This window comes from Hippopotamus amphibius, chromosome 9 (assembly GCF_030028045.1).
Source record: "Hippopotamus amphibius kiboko isolate mHipAmp2 chromosome 9, mHipAmp2.hap2, whole genome shotgun sequence".
In the NCBI taxonomy this organism is placed as follows: Eukaryota; Metazoa; Chordata; class Mammalia; order Artiodactyla; family Hippopotamidae; genus Hippopotamus; species Hippopotamus amphibius.
This window is the reverse complement of record NC_080194.1, coordinates 81,348,743-81,366,796: the sequence shown is the minus strand read 5'-3', so window position 1 is coordinate 81,366,796 and position 18,054 is coordinate 81,348,743. Positions and strand designations below refer to the sequence as shown.

General features: G+C 38.4%; 1 pseudogene; it reads right to left on the bottom strand.

The window, feature by feature from the left end:
• Nucleotides 1-6,184: 6,184 nt before the first annotated feature.
• Nucleotides 6,185-7,137, bottom strand: LOC130859950 (poly(A) polymerase alpha-like; annotated as a pseudogene).
• Nucleotides 7,138-18,054: the final 10,917 nt, after the last annotated feature.

The window sequence follows — 18,054 nt, the reverse complement described above, 5'->3', positions numbered from 1 at the left end:
GGTTTCACTCCCATGAGCCAAACACTGTTTCACCCCCTTGTTTCTAAACATGAAATTGTTTTTGCCTTATCAAGCTCTTGTCCAGCTGGTTGGGCTTGTGAATTCCTGTGTATTGATTCTGACCTCTTGGCTAGGTGCTCTCTTTGGACCCTGAACTAAGCCTATTAAAGCTGTTATCACATTATAAGGGATGGCCACCACACAGAAGATAGGCTTCTGGGAGAGAGAAACTGCATATTTGAACCTGTGTTATAAAAGCCAAGAAAGAGCTAAATATTCAACATCTCTGACTCTATGTTATTTCCATCATACCTTAAACTTTACGTTTCTAAGACATATCTTTTTGTAACATACCCCATCATTGATATACAACTCACATATCCCATTACGCCCTTTAAATAGTGATTTCCCATTTGTAGCCCATGGAATACTTTGCCTGCTCTCCGTGTTACTTCAAAAAATTACCACCAGAATTAATGGGGATTATAGCGCTGCTTTCAATAACACACACACATTCACACAATCAGTATAGGCGCGGATAAGCACACCTCTTAGAAGATATCCAAAGCTTGTCAGGAATATCCAGGTCACACTTTGAAAAAACTTATTTTCAGTGGGCTCAAAATTTAGTATGGTCCTTCACAGAAGGCTCACACATTGCAATGGCTTTTGTTCAATGTCAACAGGACATTTTTGTAATTTCTTTCTTTTGGAAGTTTCAAATTTTGTAAACTCAGTGTTTTTAAAGTTTTTGTTGATAATCTAGGTTTAGTTTCCATATTAATACATTCTGCCTACTATAACTCCTTGAGCATTTTTAAAAGAAAACATGTAATTCAATTTACAAAATTATTTTTGATGACAAGAGAATTACAAACTAAAATTAAGTATAGATTGTCAATGCTAAGACACTTTTTTCTTAGCTGCCTTATTGATGGGGACTGACTGAAGCATAGGACTTTGCACTATAAGTTAATTGAAACATTCTGATCTAGCCCAAAAGAGTGCCTGAAAAGGTGGATGGCTGATAGAACTTATCCATCTTTTTGCCCCTAAGTTTAGGATGCAGAGGTCACATTGTTGGGCAAATATGCCACCAGACAACAAATGTCATAAGATGCACAGAGTGAGCAAGATAAGGCAGATGTGCAATGCCTGTGTTTCATCAGTGGATCTCTTTCTGCATGTGTTCAGAAACCAGGACTCTCAATGTTCAGCATATCAAGGAATGGGGGTGGGAAAAAGTGCAGGCCATGCTATCTTCATGTTGGGATCCTTTATCATTTAAGGGAAAGGGTGAAAAGCAAGTGCAGAGATAGAAATTGCCTAAAGAGCAGTGCATGCTCGAAAGCGTGGCTTTTCATTTTTTGCTTGACCCAGAGGTCACCATAAGCATTTGATTTTCTTACCTAGAAGACATGATAGCAGTAACAGATGCAGTGATAGACTCACAGCAAGTAAAGTGTGCTAGACATCATAATTTATGGAGGGGTTGTGTATGTCCTTCTCATTTACATATGATAGTATATTTGATACTAGCAATGAAGAGGACATTGGAAAGCGATAAGGACAGTAACCTCCCCACTTCTCTGCAATATTCAGGCAAATGCAAAGCCTGCATAGAAATTTCACCTATCCAGGATGAACCAACATAAAAAGAAATAAAAGTAGACTTCAGAAAACATATTACAACATAAGAAGAACTGATGCATGGCCCAGAAAACCCAAAGTAAAAATGTGTCTCAGAAAAGTAGTTTCTAAACAGAATAACATCAATGAAAAAAATAAGATCCCTACTTGAAGTCTGTAGAAAAATAGATTTGACCTTCATGAATGGGAAAGAAAAGTATAGCAGAAGACTACGCTAAGGAAGATAGTATGGAGATTCCTTAAAAAACTAAAAATAGAACGACCATATGATCCAGCAATCTCACTACTGGGCATAAACCCTGAGAAAACCATAATTCAAAAAGATACATGAACCCCAATTTTCATTGCAGCACTATTTACAATAGCCAGGACATGGAAGCAACCTAAATGCCCAACAACAGATAAATGGATAAAGAAGATGTGGAACATATATACAATGGAATATTACTCAGCCATAAGAAGGAATGAAATTATTTGTAGTGAGATAGATGGACCTAGAATCTGTCATACAGAGTGAAGTAAGTCATAAAGAGAAAAAGAAATACCCTATGCTAACGCGTATATATGGAATCTAAAAAAATGGTACTGATGTACTCAGTGGCAGGGGAAGAATAAAGACTCAGATGTGGAGAACAGACTTGAGGACATGGGGAGGAGGGGAGGAGAAGCTGGGACAAAGTGAGAGTAGCATTGACATATATACACTACCAAATGTAAAATAGATGGCTAGTGGGAAGCAACTGCTTAACACAGGGAGATCAACTTGATGATGGGTGATGACCTAGAGGTGTGGGATAGGGAGGGTGGGAGGGAGGCTCAAGAGGGAGGGGATATGGGGATATATGTATAAATACAGCTGATTCACTTTGTTGTACAATGGAAACTGGCATAACAGTGTAAAGCAATTATACTCCAGTAAAGATCTGGAAAAACAAAAGACTATGCTAAGATGAAAAGAGATTAAAATAAGCCAACTGATGAAAGAAAAGACTGAAAAAGAAATAAAAAGAAAATGGTATGAATAGACTTGTGATGATCAGATCAGATATGCAAAAGACAAACTGGTGATTCCCTCTGAAAACGAAGAGTAAAAGGACAAAGAGATGAAAACAATAGTAGAAGATTACAAATATAGTAGCAAGAGAGAGGAGCTGCAACATAAAGATTAGAAGTATTTCTGAGAAAACAAAACCAGAAAAATTGGAAGGGAGGTAATAATCAAAGAAGAGAGAAAAGTAGTTGCCCAACTGAAGAAAGGAGAGCAAGCTACAATTATAAAGGATTTGCTCAATTTGTCCTAAATTAATAAGAGAAGCCCTTACCTAGATTATTTTGGCTTTTCTTTTTCAATCACAATGATGAAAAATTTTAAAGGTTGCATGGAGTACCATTAACAACAGCACAAAAAAATAAAAAATAGAACAAACTTCGGACTTACAACACTAAGCTACCTGAAGATACACATCACTCTCTAACAATTTTCACGCTGAAGCAGTTGATAACCTGCGAATTTTACACTCAGGCAAGCTCCCTGCTGTGTGTAAAGGCAATAGGCAAACATGCACATTTTCTAAATAAGTTTCTTAAATATTGATTCCCTCTGAATAAGAACAATTCATTTAATATCAAACTTTAAGTATAAATAACTACTGAACAAACGATTGCAACATATGATTACAAAATCAAGGTCTATTCTTGAATATAAAAATACAGAGTAAAATATGTTAAATTCAGTCAAAAACTCAGAATTTAATTTATACATAATGAAAATTTGAATGAGGGAAAAAGCAAGGATGGGGTGTCACAGGGTATGAATTTATTCATTAATTTATCATAAACATGGGAAAAGCTATTATTTTGAGAATTTTTTTTGTTGATCATTGAGAAATGTCATTAAATGTTATTTGATGTTTTAATTTATCCCAGAGGTCATAAAGGAAATAAACAATAAAATTGATTTCATAATATTTAAAGCAAACCACACCCAAAGATCTTATGTTTGGCAAAACTATCAAAACTAAGTTTAGAGACCAATAGCAGTGAGGAAAAGTCTGTAAATTCTACAAAAGACAATAGCTAATGTCTTTAATTTGAAAGGAACGCATATATTCAAGAGGAAAAATATTAACAGCAGGATAGGAAAATGAGCAAAGTCAGAGACAGGGGTTTCACAGTAAAAGGAAGAAACATTGATAAAATCTTTAAACTACAAGGCCATTTTGTAAGGGAAAGAATATTTACTTTTTTTTTCATTAATTAAAACAGTGTGTTATTGATTCAGGGATTAACAAACAGAGCTATCACAGTAGAGAAAGCCTAGAAATACTTCTGTGTGCAAGAAAGTCTGATAGGTGAAGAGGTGACATTATTAATTTCTAGGGAGATAGAGTATAATTAGCACTGGACCAATTAATTATCTGTATGAAAACAAACAAGCAACAAGATCTCTACTTCATATACACCTAAAAATAAATTTCGGGTGGATTGAGAACATATATAACAGAAGAAAACCATTAAACATTTAGAAGGAAATTTAACATAATAATATTCAGCCTTTGAAGTAGAAGAGGATTTCTTAAACAACATGCAAAAACGAACACATTTTAATAAAACATATTGCATAATGCGTATATATAAAACTTTAAACCTTCTGTACAGAAAAGATACCCTAAACAAACAAAAAAGCCAGGTCACTGTCTAGAACACATTTGAAATGTATATAAGCAATGAAGAATTCATACTGAGAATACATAATATATAAATCACACAGAAAATGTCAAAGCCTGTGTACAAGCAAATTGCAAAAAAAGAATCTTAAATTGCCAATAAAAATTTTGAAAACTAGTTAAAATTATAAAAAATGAAAACTCTCTTTGCTTATAATAGTAAATGAAAATATGAAATATTTAGGAATAAATTTATTATTATAATCAAGCAGTTTCCAGTTAATAAAACTACATAATTTTAATATCTGATACATAGAATTGGAAATAACTACGAATAAAAATTTTAAAAATGAGTTACTAGAAATTGAACAAATGCAAAAAAACCCCACCATCTAATATCACTATTTCACCTACCAAATTAGGAAAAAAATAGAAGTTTATATATACTGGTGGTGAGGTTGCAGTAATTCGAACGCTCATATACCTCTCAAAGATACATTTCTTGTATTCAATTTGCATTCTAACCTTGTCACTAAGTCACTGAATTATCCTAATCCTAATATTTTATCATTCTTTATCTACATCTATCAGTGAATTTAGTATGTATTTACAGCATTCACACATACACATAAAAATTGTTGTGTACACTCTAAATTTAATATGTTCAAGAGTAAGAAATAGATTGGCTTCTTTAAGAAAATGTTCAAATAAGTAGGAAGTTTGTTTTTAACAAACTCTAGAAGTTAAATAGTATAGAAATAATTCTATTTTTAAAATGTTGCTCTCTGTGAATTCTAAAGGGATTTGGCATAGGGAGAGAATGACTGACATTCTGGTTACTAAGGAAACTAGAGTAAATTTTCCCTGATTGGGAAAGAGGGAGTCATGAACAATATTCTTCTATTTATTCATTTTTAAGCATCATAAGAAGAAAGCCACATCATGTGGGCAAAAGCTCTGAAACCTGAACACCCATAAATAGAGTTGATCTTCTACTCAAGCAAGAACAAAACTCAGGCTCATGCCTCACGGGAACTGCAAAAATAAAGAAACTGGGAGTCACTGGGAAATGAATGGATTTGAGAGAAGGCTGAATGCCATGAATCTCAGTTGCAAAATTAGAAGCAAATTAGGGGTGGTGGTGATGATGGATAAAGGAAAAGATGGGAATTATAATTTTCAGCAAAAGAAAATTCATAGTTCAGTTTCCACGTGGATTACAGATACTGATTAGCCAGCGACTACATTATTTGATTTCTGAAAGGTACATAAGAGACAGTTCACAGAACACTTAATGCGATGTTTTCTGGGATGAATCAGGATATGGTTAAGGTATTTTTGTTTTTGATTTTTGTGTGTGTGTGTGCACTGTTTCTCCTCCTCCTCATTCATATTCATTTTCATCTTCAATTATTTTTCTTCTTTCAAAATTTGGTATTCAAAGTTTGTGAAGACTAGCTCTAGGGAAGGAAGGAACACACACACCTTTAAAGTGTATCCAGTGTGGATCTTGAAGCAGATTGAAATGGCGCATGCAATGCTTTAGGGGGAAGCTTGTAAACAGAGAAATAAACACACTACTAGTCTCATATTCTTTTTTTTAGTATCCTTTTATTATTTTTTTAAGCACAAATGCCCACACAACTTTGACTTACAAGGTAGTTCTATATAGAATAAATTAAAATGTTAGTGACCTCGATATAAATTATGTACAATTAAATGTAGTTTTTACAGGGTATATAATTATGCTTCTCACATCAGAGGACAATTATAGTTGAGATTAAAAATAAAGTGTAATACGAACATGTCCACTCATATGTAACAGGATGGGAAGCCTCCCTGAAGTTTATGCAGGTGATTTTTACTTGTTATTGCATAGCGTGAGTTTGTAGGGGAAAAAATAATACACTAACCCTTGGGTCCCATACAAGCAAATTAAGATTGCATTCTTCACGCTGCTTCCATAGGACTGGATTTGGCCATTCCCATTTAGAAAATACCAAAAAAAATTTATGTACAAGAGTTGATGCTATTGCATTTGGATAAAGCTGGCAAGTTCTTGCTACTAGCATAGCCCAACTACTCGGAAACTACTCGGAAATACCACCAAGGAAACCTAATATATTGGAATAGATGTTGCGGCATTTGGCGCACCGTTTGATAGGTCTCAATGTTTGCTACTAGAAGTAAAATTTCATCAGTTACCCCGCAATCGTTAAGACTTCTTATTCATCTTATATCTAAATTTTTAGGCAGACCATCATCTCTTAAGTCCAAGTCTTCTGGAAGAGTCTGCAGCACTAATCTTGCAAACAAAATATCAATCTCTATCCCATCAAAACACAGTTTTATAACGGGTACAAATGTCTCTTCAACAGCTCTTAAAGCTTTTACTTCTTCCTGTAATTTCAACTTATCACAGAATGAGGTGAAAAAGTCACTTTGATCAACATGTCTTGGTGTTAACACACGACACACCAATAACGGCACCTTTTGTATGTACTCCTAATCTATAAGATCCAAATGTAAAAATTTTTCCACCAACATTTTCAGTTACAGATTGTGGAACATTCTTGCTTGCACTGATTTCTCGTATCCACTCTTTTACCAGGTTATTTAATTTTCCCAAAATTAAAATCCTGCGCTGCGGTTTCTCTTCCTCTTCAACAACCCCAAAGGGCTTCAGGGTCTCAATTAGTTTCTGTGTAAGCAGGTAGTCAGTCTCCTTGGGGGCTGCTAAGCTGATGGGAGAGGTAATGCCATAGGGCTTCTGTGGCGGCTGTGTTTGTTGCCATCGCTGCGTTGTAACTGGAGAGGGCATCGTCTCCTGCGCCCGCACCGCCCTGTCACCCCCCGCCCCCCACCTCCCCAACCGCAGCTGCCGCCGTCCTGGGCATGGTCCACTGAGGTGGGAGGGAGGGGGGCCTGCCTCAGCCCTGGGTCCAACCCCACTCCCACACCCGCTCCCGCCGCTTTAAGTGCTTCTCCTCCTTCCCCTTCGTCCTGACATAGCGCCGCCAGTCTCATACTAGAAGGAGAAAGGAGCAGAGCCCTGTATGTGATGGAAGGGACACATACAGCTGTGATCACCAATACTTTTGGTTTTGACTTGGAGACGTGCTTCATGGTCATCATATGCATTGTAGAGTATTTTCTGTCAATTACAAGTCAAATGTAACACAGGTCATCCTTTTCTTCTCCCCCATGTCCTTCCCTCCGCTTCCTCTCTGTGTTCCTCTTCTTTCTCCCTCTCTATCTACTGGGTTTTTTTTTTTTTAATATTTATTTATTTATATGGTCGCACCTGGTCTTAGCTGCAGCAGGCAGGCTCCTTAGTTGTGGCATGCCAACTCTTCATTGTGGCATGCATGTGAGATCTAGTTCCCTGACCAGGGATCAAACCCAGGCCCCTTGCCTTGGGAGCTCCGAGTCAGCCACTGCGCCACCAGGGATGATAGCTATATGGTAAAGGCCTCCATCCTCTATTTTCAACACCCCCAAGAATACTAGGAAAGGGATTCCTGTGTCTGTGGTAGAGAAGGATTAAATGACTTACTGGGGCCATTTGTGTAAACATGCATATACACAAATGTAACAGGAGTAAAACATAAACATTAATGAATTCATTAAATGTTTTACTGAAAATGTACAATAGGTAAGACACTGTCATAGTGGGCTGGAGGTACGGAAATATGTAAGATTTTTATCCTTGCCCTTAAGAAACATAGAAACTAATGAAAATGAAAATAATGCATAATTATGATATGCATAGTAAATATTCTACATAGCAATTATGCAAATGTTATAAATAGCAGATATCAATGATAGCAATTAGCATTGCTCTTACATAAATGTACATTTTATAGCTTAAGAAAACTTTCCTAATATAAATCAGTGTCAGCAGCCATCATTTTTTTTCAGATGCTATCTTCATATAGAATAATTCTCTCATTACACTCATGAGCATGTACTCAGACTCCTCATCCATACGAAACAAAGGGCTTGCATCTAAGACCCCCACATATCCTTTGAATCCACCACCCTTACAACCCTGGGCTATAGCAAAGAATTCCTGGATTTCTTTGGTGGACTCCTCTTTGTCTGTGATGGTCTTGAGGACCACCCAGCTACCTTGCTTTACCATGCCTATAGTCTCTTAGGTTTTGTGGCCTTGAGGTTCCAAAGCTGATTCCGTTTGTGTTGGAAATGAGAGTATGGTCTCCATCCACAGATAGGTCGGAAGAAGGAACAGGGCAAGGGGCAGACAAAATTAGAAATGGTTTTGCATGACTAATATCTGTGAATTTTGTGGCAGAGCAAGGGGAAGAATAAGTTATGGTCAATTGAAGAGTGGAAAGGGATAGTCAGGGAAGAAAGGTAAAGGAGAAATTTAGTAAAGTGTATGAAGTCATGGTTCTCAAAATTGAAAGTGCATAATAATCGCTCAAGCATCTTATTAAAATACAGAGTCCTGAGCTTCTTCCCAAGGAATGTGTCTTTGCAAGTGGTCCTGGTCATTCCAATGCAGGTAGTAATATCTTTAATGAATATTGATTGAGTGACAGATAATAGGAGGCTGACCTCTTACCTGACATAAGATTGGAATGGTGCAAGGTAGGCTCAGTGTCCAGGTCTACAAGAGGAGGCAGCAGCTAACTCACCTGGCATTACTCTGCTCCCAAAAGTGGTTAATTTGGAAGTGGTCAGTCAGTTCAGTTTAGTTGATTTTCTATAGAAAGACATTGGGATATCTAGAGAGGAGTGAACATGGTCATATTATTTCTTTTTTTTTTCTTTTCCACTCTTTCTCAACCACTGTACAAAAAGACTTAGAAATGTATGCCTAGATTGTCTTTGCATATGCAAAATATTGATTTATGCATTTAGGGTTAAAATCAGTTCCCTCTGGTTTTCATGGCCTGCTGATGCATGGAGTTGCATTAAGAAGGAAATAATTTTAATTTCTATTTCCAATTTCTATAATTACGGTTAAAAAGCTTAAAAAGCAAATACCTACAAAAAGGATTTACACCGACAAGGTATTGAATGTACATGTGAAGCAAAATACTCTGTCTGTTTATAGAAGCTGCTACTGAAAGGGAGGTTCTACCTGTGAAGGAAGGTTAGGTCAGGACAAGGAAGAAAGAGGGGGTTGGGGGACACTGATGACAAGGAGTGCTTCTCAGGTTTCCTAAAGGCATCACAGGGGAGGTGCTACTGTTGTGAGGAAGTAGGAGGAGCTGCTTTGCAGTTTAACCATGAAAGGAACCAGGGTACAGAGGTGTTCGCTCATCAGAGCACGAAAGAAAGCCTGGAATGGACCTGTGATCACAAATGCCCGAGATACTGGAACAGACATGATCCTAGTTAAGGTCAAATAAACAAGCTAATGGAAAGACTTCAAGCCTGAAATGCAAGAACAAGTCAGAAATAAATTTCCCAAGCAATAGGTTTTCTAAAAATGAGAGTAACACCCAAGCAAGTGGAACCCATCCAAGCTCTCTAACTCTGGACCAGAGAGAGAGAGAGAGCAAGTTCACGTGAAAGGTGAATTCATAAGGTATTTGGGGACAACTTCAAAACTTATATTAATGTTTAATGTTTTATTTTAATGCTTAGGTTAAGCAAGCCAATTTGTGCAGAGTTTTTTTTAAACACAGTCTTTTTTACACTGCATTTATTTTGTTATATTTGTTAGTTATAATTTTGATCTTTAAATGGAGGGTAGTGCCATATTTCCTTGATTCCAAGACACAATCAATTTTAAAATGTACTGCCAATTTCATAACAGACTATGAATGGCAGGGAGGAAAAAGAGCCCACTACATTAAATGTACACATAGATGCATGCATGTACCAAAAATATTAAACATATTTTAATGAAGCTATTGACTTTCTACACATCAGCCTAGATGGTGCAAGCCTCCCTCCCTCTGTCATCCGTGCTCATCCATACATTGTTACACAAAGCCCCAGAGGTCACAAAGTGGCATCTGCCAGAACTGCAGACTAATAGGCCAGGAGGACTTTGGTAGGTGCTTTTGGGTCAGCCTTGCATTTTCAAACCTATTAAACAATGACAGTCTTTCCTGATGCCTAAGCAGAGCCCATTAAGAAAATCCCACACAGAAGAGGAATATCCCTGCAGATTATCAAAGCAAAAAAAAAAAAAAAAAATAGGGGTATTTCAAAATAAGCTAATTAGGAAATATGGTCCTTCTCCATTCACAATCCTGTCTAGAAACCCAGGGGACTGGAGAACATTTTCTATTTCTTGTACGTGGAAGCATATTCTGTGGTTCGCTTTTCCAAGGCAAAAAGGGGTGGCTTGCAAGTCCTGCTTCTGTCAACACAAAAATATCTGTCCATATGCAGATGAAATGTAGCTCAGCCAAAAAATGTCTGGGCTTGCCATGTGGGAAAGCATACCTATGTTTTAAGATTAATTTAGAATCTGAAACACTTTGTTAAAGCTTTACCATTAATCCCCGAGAAATGTAGGGATTTACTGCCTGTAGCCAGGCTGTGATTTCTTTTCCTCCCCCACTTATAAATGCTGTGATGATCAAAATGGTGAAGGTCCTTAGGGACAGGGCAGGATTACTCCCTTCATTGAACACTGGGGAGCTCAGACCAGCCTAAGCTTCACATTTCAAGGACAGAAATTTCCAGAGGGACTAGTTAGCTGACTTTTCTGTTAAGGGTCATTTCATCTTGTAAATTGGTGCCTCCATTTCAGTGCAGGGTTTTCACCTTCAATTTCCAAGTAAAAGTAATGGCTCAATGCTTCCCTTTAGTACCTGTTTTCAAAGAATCATGTATGGCAGTAGCAGAAAGACTGAAACATTACAAGTCACTCAAAGTGTGTGAGGAAATTCTAAAAGCAGCCGAGAAAATGTCCCATCTGTGTCTTTGACTTCCTGTAGTTTGCTATTGGATGGATACGTTTTACATTAAATACCTAACTCGTCTCTGACTATGGTGGCTAGGAGCATCCAAAATGTCTCCCATGTTGAAAAATACCATGAATTGAGAGTAAAATAAACTTATAAGATGTCCTAAGAAGTATAATATGAAACACTTTTGGTTGTGACTATTTCCAGGATGGCTATCTCCCTTCAATGTTTCTGAGGTGTTAATGGGTGGTTCTGTCTGAAGGCTGGGCGTAGACTTGGAAATTGTTTCACGTCTTTGCTCCTTTAAGATCCATTACCTTGTGACACTTCTTGGGATTTCAGAAACTTGGATAAGACACCACAAGTAATACAACCCTTGCAATAGTAATGAAGAGTGGAAATCTCTGTGGACTGGGACAAAAATCCTATCCGAAGACTCCAGAGGTTCTCTCCTAGCAGAGATGTACAGGGCAAAGGCCACGCTGACCAGCATGGAAAACAATAACATCAGATACAGACCCCAATCGTGATGAGGTTGGCTGGTCCTCCCCTGATAGATAGAAGAGCTTACTTATACAGAGAGGGGAGCAGACAATTTTCTCTCTGCAAAACTTGTTTCCTCATCCATATGTCAGGGAGCAGAGTTCTTACCAGGAAACCACAGATAGAATTTCTTTCTTAGACCTCAAATGAGGAGGAAAATGTATTAGACCAAGGATCGCCTTTCTTTTGTCAACACTCCTCACGTCCATGTGCACACGTGCATGCGTGCACACACACACACACACACACTCCTAAGGCTGGCATTTCACAGTCAAAGAGACTGTACATACTTAACTACTTGGCAATCAGCATCATGTCCATGAGCTTCTGAGGTTCCAAATGCTAACCTGGTCTTCCTTTCCTTAACCCCACCTCTTATTTATAGGCTACAACCCATTTTACTTTATTCAATATTTCTTCACCTCTGCATTGATTAATTTATTCATTCATTCATGATTTGTTGAGCATCTATTATTTGCCAGACAGGCTGCTAGTTGATGCGTGTACAATTGTATAGTCCCTGCTTTCAAGAATGTATCATCTTGAATAGAAAATATGATCCTCATATATGTTATGAAGGAAAAAATATTAAGTGACTTACAAGTAGAGCAAAGATGCAGTGGAGGCTCTGAGAATGAAAAAAGGGGACGGGTCTTGTAGTGGATGTGAAATGAGAACAAATGATGAGAAGGATATATGCTGTCAGGTTCTCAAGAGCTAGAAGAATATACTGTACTTAGAGCATAGTTCCAGAAAATGTACATTCATTTTTAAGGCAGTTAATGGTAGGGGAAAATCACAGACAGAATGTTGTGGTTGTTTGGTAGTGGTCTTGGTCTAGCAGGCTGAAAAATGTGGACTGTACAATAGGAAAGCAAATAAAAATTGTGTCAAGTATATTGCTTTTTAAATTTGGGGGGAAATCAACATAGGATAATGCGTAGAGGAGATGTTTATTATACATATTTTTATTTTATTTTTTATTTTTTTTATTTTTTAATGTCAATAATATATTTTATTTAACCTAAATAAAATATTTCATTTCAACATCTAATCAGTATCTTAAAAAGTAGTGAGATTTCACATTCTATTATACGTATTTTTAAACCTACTTTTCTGGTACAGTGGGGAGGGATCTGAAAAATATCCTAGTTCTAGGCAGGAAATTTCTTGAATCTTGAGCCGCCAGGACTTGCTCACAGGTTGGAGCATGGGGCATGAGAAAAATTCCATTTGGCTTGAACAACTAGGAGAATGGGTGAAGCATTTACTGAAATAGAGGAAGCTTGAGGTGAAATCAATTACAGGGTGGTTAAGAATTGTGTGTTTAGCTGATTCACTTTGTTGTACAGCAGAAACTGGCACAACAGTGTAAAGCAATTATACTCCAATAAAGAGCTTAAAGAAAAAAAGAAGAGTTGTGTGTTTGGTTTTTTTTTGTTTTGTTTTGTTTTAAATTAAGTTTTTGGTAAGGAGGTGGATATACACCTGCAATTCTACAGAGATGTTGGAGATAGAAATACATATTTGGGACTGTAGGAGACTCCTTGAGAGAAAGTGTAGTGGAGGAAGGGGGGTCCAGGAATAAACTTGAGAACCGCCAACATCTTTAGATGTTTCTAAGAGTGGGAGAGGGACCAGTGAAGTAAGATGAAAACCTCGGGTGGAGAGACCTGGAAGCCAAGTGCAGAAAGTGTTATGAGAAGGAAGCTTTGCCATGTCCAGTGATACTGAGAAGCCAAAGAAGATGAGAATGGGAAACTGACCATTAGGTTTTATAATCCAGCTGTAGTTGGTGACCTTGACAAGAGTTAGAATAATATGGGCAGGGTGGCAGGGAAGAGAGTGAAGTAGGTCTAAAAAAGGCATTTGGGGTGAAGAGGGGAAAATAGTGAGCATAAAATTGCCAAGACTCTTCTGAGAGTTTTGCTATCTGGAAAGTAAAATGAGGTGGCAACTGGAGCAGTGGGTGTGCTCTTTCAGGTGGACGGTATCAGTGTATAAGATAGTGTGCTGGTGTGCTGTTGGGAATGCTCACTAGCACACCGGGGAGGGTAACCTTAGTGATGCATAGGACAGAGGGAAGAAATGCAGGAGCAAAGTCCTCAGGAAGTCTCAGGGAGATGGAACGTGATCAATGTTCAACTTGTGAATTTGACTTTTTCTGGTAGCGGAGAGGGTCCCGTTATTGGAACAGGAAGGAAGGCAGAAGATGGGTACAGACTGAAGGAAGGTTGGTCAACTGGGTGGTAGGAAAACGAGGTCCTCCTCTTCTTATTAAATGTTTAATTGAGGGAGATACGGAAACATTTGCTCTAGAGAGGACCCAGGAAGGAAATGAGCATAAGCAGTGTAGTCAGGAAAAATCCTCCCAGGCACATAGCAGCCCTGTGTGAAATGAGATACGCAGTTCCTGGAAAACAGTGGGAGCAGATGGGAGCAGCCTGACAGGCGCTCTCCAGAGAGGGAGATGGAGGGATGTCAGGGGAGCTCTTCTTAAGTAAAGGCTGACTTGGAGCCTGAGGCTGATTCACCATCTGCCAAAAGCCTCTGCGGTGACAAACCAAAGGGCAACCTTTCCAAGTCTGTGGAAGGCAAGATGCTGTCCCCAGAAAGTGTGTGTGTGCACACACATGCACCCAGATTAAACACACAAACCCACGTGCCCTGGGAGGTTTTATGGGGAGGGAGGAGGTGGTGTGCTGTCACGGAAAGAGATGGGGACAGAGACAATGTCTAATGCTCTCACTTTTCCGAACTTGCTTGTGATTTTTGGACAAAAACAAAATAAAGCTCTTGGGAACTTTGATTGCTCAGCTGTTAAAAAAATGCTGAAAGGGTCGATCTTATGTTAAGATGTAAAGTGTTCTTACCGTCCCCCCCACACACAAATAATAATAATGACAATAATAATAATAAAGGGGGAAGGAAGAGACTTAGGTAGTTGACGAACATGTTTATGGACTTGATGGTAGTGATGGCTTCATGGATGTATACTTCTCCCAAAGTCAGAGAGCTGTATATAAATATGTGCAGCTTTTTACACGTCAGCCCTACTTCAATAAAGTAGTTTTTTAAAAAATAAGGGGATGCATAGATGCAGGAAACTTTTCCACTAAACCTGCACATTGGACCTTCTGTCTCCCTCAGTGTGGTCCCTGCTCAACATACAACAGCCCAAGCTTCTGGCTTTTTCCCAGCCAGTCACTGGGGAAGGTCACTTTAGGAAATAGGGTTACTGAGCTTGTCAAGACCAGCCAAACCAAAGCACATGAAACTGAGAGGCGTAACCATTATTCCAACAGTCAAGGAGAAGAAGCTCCCTGTTTCAGAGGAAGTTCTTTAAAATTCACTCAACCATGTGCATACACCCAAAATAGAGTGGCAATAAGGGGTTTTTTTCACCCCAGAAGACTAAAAGCTGGTTGGAGAACTCCAGAAGAAACAGCTGAAATGTGCTTCTACCACTTTCCCTGGTGATGGCATACAGGACAGTTGTTTAGAAATATGAACCTTGTGTGCTAGTAAAGAACATTTGCATCCATTTCTTTCAGAACCATGGACAAGTTGATACTCTTTAATGGACTTGTCTTATATTGGCATCATATTCTTTTTCTGTTGCAAATTGTCTCAATTATCTAAGAGAGGAGGGGGAAAAAAGAAGACAAATATGCAGAAAACTGGCCTTTGCAGGTCATCTCAGCCAGAAAATAATTTGGCTTGTTTAAAACCCTACTTTATATACCGCATTAATTTGTTTATGTTTTGGGTTAAGCCAGAACTAATCCTCTTCAACACAATAAAAAGAGGTGCAATTCCATGGGTTTCAAGAACTTCCAGGTACTTCTAGATACTTCAAAACTAAAATGAAGGAAGGACAGACAAAACAAAAAACAAAGTTTTAGGTTCCTCCAGACAGAATATTGAGATTTCTCTGTAAGAAAATATATAGAACTTAATTTTCTTCAACTGTTTAGGATTTTTACCTCTTATTTGATTTCATTTTTATATTTTTACTCTCTGTCATAAATTTCTTTTGATGCCAAGTGAAGTGTTGGAGAAGGATCAATAATTTTGAGCTTACAGCAATTTATTGATCTCCTTTTCTCTTTTTAAATTTTTATTTGTCCAAAGGAAAAGAAAAAAAGAAAAAAAAAACATAGGAAACAGGCTAAAAAGGGGAAGTCATGTTTTCTCTTTACTGGTCTTTTTTTCTTTCTAAAGGTAGTTCAAACAAAAACTTCCCTGCCAAAGCTGCTAGTGATGGTGCAAATCAAAGGGTCTTCCTGCCTTGTTGGTAAAAGCAGGCATCTGACTGTTGGGTCTGGAGAACAGAGGAGACCAATGCTTTGTTGACTTCAGAACACGCTCAGATTGAAGGGAATTTCATCTTGGGCTCTTTCCTATTTTCTGTACTCTTTAATGCTTAGACAGACACCAGAACTTCTCGAAGACGTTAGGATGCAATTAACGTTTTATTAAGGAGGATTGTGGGAACGTCCTTGGAGGTGTTTAATAGAAGAATGGAATTACCAAAAGAATTTTGGTGTGATGTATGTGGCATTTATGTAGTCTTCTATATACAAGCACAAGAACCAAATATTTCACTTTGTCTGATGGTAACAAAATCCTTGTGCCGTAGAGAAGCCTGTGCCCGTGTTACCAGTGACGAAACAGAGGTTCAAAGGTTAAAGAAATCTAGGTTCTCTCTGCCCTGATCCGGATCTCTGTTTTGTGGACCCTGCCCTCCTTTCCCCCTTTCTGCCTCCTCACCTTCAGCCTCTGCTTTCAATTCAGACGTGCCCCTGAGATTTGCTTCAGGAACAGGCAGGCTGGGAGTGAAGGCTGGAATCCTCAGTGCTGTGCATTCCTGATGGAATGCACTGGGAGATGGGTCTGCCCTGTTGTGAGTAGACACACATCTGTGCTCCGATGCTTCCCATCTCTCTCTGTGCTCTCTGTGGTTGCTTACTGATCAGAGTTGTCATTTCCAGAGCTATACTCTTCAGAGATTCTCCCTTTCTCTACCCTTGAAGAGGTACCGGAGTCTGGTTGGTTCCATTTCATACACTCAATAATTTTCGAAGGAATATACTAGTACCTTAAACCAAAGCTAAGATCCAGCCCAGGAGTAGAAAATATTTACACTTGAAAGATACAGGTACAAAGGAGACAAATGTTGCTGGATGTTGGTGTCAGACCTGGACTGGAAGTCAAGCTTAGATGTTCTATGGTTGTCCTGAGTGGGGGGTGGGTCATTCATGGGCCCTGGTCCAGGGGTTGGTGAGCTCAGAACATGTTTCTTTGCCCTGTCTCCATGCAGCCTTGTTTGACCATCTTCATTATTGTTCTCCTCTTCACCTCCTGGAGAAAAAAAAAGCATTGCCCTCCTAGTTCCTGAAACTTGGTAAAATCCGAAGATACTATGTTGATCATATTTCCTTTCTTTTGTTCCTGTTTTGCATTTGTCCTGTGGGATTTCTGGCTTTACTTTACTGCCACCACTCTCTCCTTCAAGGTTTCTCTCAGACCTATTTTTGAATTTTTGTTAAAGCTGTTTTTTTCCCTGTGGCAAAGCTCAGCTTTTTCACCTGTAGTTCTAACTCAGTGATTCTGAGCATTTCAACAGAGGGCCTGGTTTTTAACTGGACTTTACCTTTATAGTTAAATCAGATGTCCCCTGCCTCTCAGTTGCAGTGCAGCAGAGCCATGAAGAGCTCACATTCTAGGATGAAACCTCCTGAGTGCAAATTCTCATCCTACTGTTTGGAAACAGAAGAGAGCTGACGGCCTCAATTTTATCATCTGCGATAGCAGGATGAAAATACAGCACAGTGGTTGGCAAACTTTTCCTGCAAGGATCAGACAATGGATATCTCAGGCTTTGCAGGCCAAGAGGTAATGAATGAGATTATGTAGATACTTATATAACCATTCAAAATGTAACCTTTTAAAAATGTAAAAAATATCCCTAACTCATAGGTCATAATAAAGTAGACAGCTGTCTGGATTCATGAGTTTGCTGACCTCTAAGATTGCTTAATTTATTGAATTGTTGTGAAAATTAAATTTGTTAGTATGTGTAAAGTTATGAGGTAGTTCCTGATGTGTAGTAAACATTAAGAGGGAGGTTTTTTTCCCTTTCTTCTCTTGTGAAGGAAAAAAAGTCAGTTTTTGAAGAGGAAGGAAACGTGGTCCTCTCTGACTTATCATCTAAGGTGCTTTTCTTGCCTGAGTGTACCATGTGTAGTACCTAATTTTAATAGCTTTAACATGGATTTCTGGTAAAACCATTCCTC